The sequence below is a fragment of the Callithrix jacchus genome, chromosome 14, assembly GCF_049354715.1.
Source record: "Callithrix jacchus isolate 240 chromosome 14, calJac240_pri, whole genome shotgun sequence".
Classification (NCBI taxonomy): domain Eukaryota; kingdom Metazoa; phylum Chordata; class Mammalia; order Primates; family Cebidae; genus Callithrix; species Callithrix jacchus.
This window is the reverse complement of record NC_133515.1, coordinates 4,656,469-4,661,355: the sequence shown is the minus strand read 5'-3', so window position 1 is coordinate 4,661,355 and position 4,887 is coordinate 4,656,469. Positions and strand designations below refer to the sequence as shown.

The 4,887-nt window shown below is 46.9% G+C and overlaps 1 protein-coding gene across 4 annotated transcripts in view; it reads right to left on the bottom strand.

Annotated features, from left to right (window-relative positions):
* The window catches only part of LOC144579136 (serine/threonine-protein kinase PAK 4-like), a 118,098-nt gene that overhangs the window by 45,949 nt on the left and 67,262 nt on the right, over positions 1–4,887 (bottom strand). The window lies entirely within an intron of this gene.

The following is a 4,887-nucleotide window of genomic DNA, read 5'->3' as shown; positions in this document are numbered from 1 at the left end:
CTGGGAAGAAGGGAGGGAGATAGAAGGGAAGGAAAGAGAAATGAAGAGAGGAAGGAAGAAAGGAAAAGAGACTTTCTTAAATGATAGCTTATAGTGATTTATTTCTATCATTGTCCACAGCTTACCTGGCCATACAGGAGACTGAAAAATCTACTATCATTCTGTAGGTAGCAATGTGCCTCAAATTAGGTTTAGTTACTAAGACAGAGGGTTGGGATAGTCAGCTAGCAATTTTTCTTATACTAACATTTCATTATTATTTTTTAAGTGCCAGAGTGTGGCTGGTCCCAAAAGCTTACAAGCAAAATTAATAATTGACATTGGAGCTTTTTTTTCTGAAGCATCACTGCAATCTTGAATTCAGCAGAAAACAAGCAAGTAAATGTGTGAAATAATGAGTCCAGCCCCACAATCTTCCTAGTGTTCCCATGAACACTATTCATTGATTCCAAGCTACACATTTAAAACATACAAAAAACTGTTCTGAGGCCAAAGAACAGCATGTGTAGTTTGGTTTGCTGCCACCAAGTGATGAGAGAGCTTTTGCATGGTCGTGCATGGTGAACGGCAGGCGAACACTCAAGCTGAGCTCCCTGGAGTTGGGTGTATTCGTGTATTTTCCCTTATCCTTCCCAACATCCCCAAAATAAGTTATATAAAGAAAAAAACACTGATTTAAAAATATTTCAATACAAAATATTGCAGTGAATCTATGACTTTATACTTTTCAAGCATTGCAATTCTTCAAACAGCCAGTAGAGACAGAAAGGTAAAGCTGGAACAACTTAGAGATTGTCCATGCTAGGTGCCTCCTTTACCAGAGAAAGAAACTGTGATGGGGAGAGGTAAAATAGCCTACTTAAGCTCAAGAGAGATACCATCTCTCGACTCCCAGGCTCACTCCATTTAGCCCCTTTGGGGCAGTGTCTGAGAGACCCTTTGACATTGGAAAACTACACAGAACAGCCACCTAAGACTTCAGCGATGGCCAGTGAAGTTTAAAACAAAAATGTGGAATAAGCATTTTCCCCAGCACCCTTGTGATTAAGGATAGACAGAGAGGTTCTTCAGAGCTGTAGGGCAGCTTTGATGCCCCAGGGTTCATTCCAAGTGGCCCAGCAAGGATGCTGAAAAGAGTCACCAGGGCAGGTGTGGCATGGGCTCCGGAGCAGCTCATGGGCAGTGGAAGCACTAGCAAGATGCTACAGGGAACATCAGAGGGATGTGGGGGAGGTGTTTCCTCTTTCTCCACATCACCAGCCTCTTGGTTCTCCATTAGTTAGTTCTACATTTCTCCAGGGGTGGGGATGTATAAGAATACAGCCACCTAGACTTTCCTCCCAGAAATTCTAAACTAGACTAAGACCAGGGTGGGGCCCAGAAAATTGTATTTTTATCACGTGTCCCTGGAGATGCTGAGGCAGCCATCTTGCTACTATCTGAGGACAAGTGATCAGGAAGCTCTGCACTGGATGACTCACAGAAAGCCCTACCTCCATCCCAGTGCTGCTCTTGTCTGGGAAGACTACTCCATGAAGTTTGTGATCCACCTTTCCTTGCTATAATTAACAGACAATGTGATTAGAAGTTCTTCCTCAGCCTCAGGCTCCATTACCTCCCACTGTCAGTGTCTTTTCTTCCCTGGTAATGGGAAGCCAGTCTCCCTGTGCTAACCCTCCACAAACTAGAAGACAGGTGACTAGGTCACCTGTCAGCCTCTCTGTCTCAATTAAACGATTCCCACTCCTCTCACCACTTATCCGTGCTATTTTCCAACCCAAGAATCATTTCTGTGCTTTTCTCTAAATGCGCTCCAAGTTCTCTCTAGTTCCCCTGCTTTGTCTTTGTTCCTAATTCTTCCCTTCAACAGTTTGTGTCTTGTAAGATTAAAAAGAAATTCCTGCTCTAAAAGTTTGAAGGCTATTTTGACAAGATTAATTTAAGAAACCTCCCTGCAGCATCACAGCAATCCAGGAAAGAAGGCAGGTTGCATAAGAAAGTCTAAGGAAGGTAGTACAATAAATACTCCATTGTCTCCATGGAAACACACCCCAAAAGTTTTCTGGATGCCCACAGTGGCAGGAAGGTCTGAAGGTCCACCTGCTGGCTCACTGGAAAGCAGGGAAGAATGGCTTAACTTTCCCTCCATTCATGTGGTAGAGATCAGGGCAGGCCAGGACTACCCGACAGACTGAGGAAGTGGGAGAAAACAGAATCAAATGTGGGAACCAGAAAGCAAAGGGAAGGAGTGTAGGAAAAGTGTGGGTCATCACTGACCCCTGCTGACAATGGCATCCATTTAAACCGTAAGCAGAAATTCACTTTTGAGAACATTTTTAAGGATGTCAAAAAGCCTTCTCAAGGGGATGATATGAAAAATCAGCCAGGCAAGGTGGAAGGAGAAAGAAAGGAAGTGAGACCAAGAGTAGAACACAAAGTAAGACAAAGTTCAGTGGCTGCTGCAGACCTATTTTCTCCAGAGAATAGAAGGAAAGGAAAAAGATGGCAGAGGGAAGAGAAGTCAGTGGAAAAGGTGGAAATTGAGTGAGAATCTGCCTTCCCAGCCTTTGGGTTCCAGAAAATACAGCACATATACACCATGAAATACTATGTAGCCATAAAAAAGAATGAGTTCATGTCTTTTACCAGGACATGGATGAAGCTGGAAACCATTATTCTCAGCAAACTAACACAGGAACAGAAAACCAAATACTGCATGTTCTCATTTGTAACTGGGAGTTGCACAATGAGAACACATGGCCACAGGGAGTGGAACATCTCACACTGAGGCCTGTCGGGTAGGGGGAAAGGGGAGGGAGAGCATTAGGATAAATACCTAAAGCATGTAGGGCTTAAAACCTAGATGACAGGTTGACACCTGCAGCAAACCACCATGGCACACGTATACCTGTGTAAAAAACCTGCATGTTCTGCACATCCATGTACCCCAAAACTTAATGTAAAATTTAAAAAATATTTTTTAAAAAAGAGCCTGGGCAACATGGCAAAACCCTGTCTCTACAATATAAACAAAATAGTAATAATAATTAACTGGGAGTGGGAGCACACACCTGTACTTCTTCCTACGTGGGAGGCTAAAGTGGGAGGATCACATGAGCCCAGGTTGGTCAAGGCTGCAGTGAGCCATAATCATGCCACTGCACCCCAACCTGGAGAAAAGAGTAAGACCCTGTCTTGAGGAAAAACAAAAGATGGAAGAGGAAGGTAGGAGAGTCAGGAGAGAGATATGAAGATGCTACACTGTTGCCTTTGAAGATGGAAGAGGGACTATGAGCTAAGGAATGCAGGCAGCCTCTACAGAAGTTGGACAAAGCAAGGAACCAGATTCTACCCCAGAATCTCCAAAGAAATGTAGCCCTGATAATATCCTGATTTTATCCCAGTAAGATGTATTTCAAACTCAGACCTCCAGAACTTAAAGATAAACCGTATTATATCAAGTGACTAAGTGAGTGATAATCAACTACAGCAACCATAGAAAACTAATATAAAAACTAAGAGGCACAGTCGTTCCCATTACCCACAGTGTAGCTTTCCACAGTTTCAGTTCCCTGTGTACATCCCAAAAATATCAGATGGAAAATTCCAGAAACAAAACATTCAGTTTTCATTTGCATGCCATTCCAAGGAGAGTGATAAAAAACTTACACGATCCAAAGTGCCCCACCTGGGGCCATGAATCTCCCTTTGTGTAGCCTATCCACACTGGCTACACTACCAATTCTGTCATGCACTCAGTAGCTGGCTCAGCTATTAGACTATTGCTGTACATGCATGGGGCAGCAGCAGTGGCAATCCTGGACACTGGCACCAGTACCATAGAACCTAGGACCAGATACTGCCACAGTCAGCCTGCAGGTACGGGAGGGCAGGAGGTGCTCAGTCACAACTCTGTCTGCACAGTGCCCAGCACCTGCAGACCTGTGCTCTAAACCAGAGCTAAGGAAAAGTGGACCCTAGGGTGGGATGGTGGTATACTCCATGATCCTCATGCTCTCAGGGAGCAGCCCCACCAGAATCTGCCATGGTCTCAGCCACAGCTGCTACCTGCAAATGGTGCAAGTCAGTATTGGTGGCAACCCCTGCCCCTGTCCTCCCCTACCAGCAGGAGTGAACCCAGGGCCAGATGTCATCATGGCGCCTAATTTATGTGGTCGATGGCACAGCTGCAAGGGGGCGGAAAGTGGTGCTCAGCCTCATCCTGGGGGCTGCAGTGGGCCCAGAGCCTGCAATCCTACACTCTGGGCTTGAACAAAGGAAGCACGGATCTTAGGGTGGGGGGAGGTGCCTTGGGCGACCCCCAGGCTGTCTGAAACCAGCCCTGCAGCCTCCCATGCATTCTGCTGCACCTGCCACTTACAGATGGCATGCGGCAGCAGTAGTGGCAATCCCTGATCCTGCCCACTTCCACCAGCAATGCGGACCCAAGGGCCAGACCCTGCTGTGGTGCCTAAATTGGGCTTCAAAGCAGGAGGAGGACTAGAACTGGGCACCCAGACCCATCCCATTGGCTGCAGGGTACCCAGCGCCCACAACTAGCTCCCTGGACCAGGGTCAAAAAGGAACAGAAAGAGGGTGGGAACCAGCACTCAGCCCCACCCTCAAGGCTGCACAGCATCCAGCACCCAGATCCCACACTCTGGGCGGGGGCAAGGAAGATGGACCCTAGGCGGTACACTGGGCAATTCTCGGGCCATCTAGAGCCAGCCTCTGCCTTGGGCTTAGCTGCAGCTGCCACCTGCAAATGGCTATGCAGCAGCCACAGTGATAAACCCCGACACTGCCTGCCGGCTCAACCGCAGTGAGGATCCCAGGGCCAGAAGCCTCTGTGGCTCCTCACATAGTCAGTCAGCCCTGCTGCTGCAG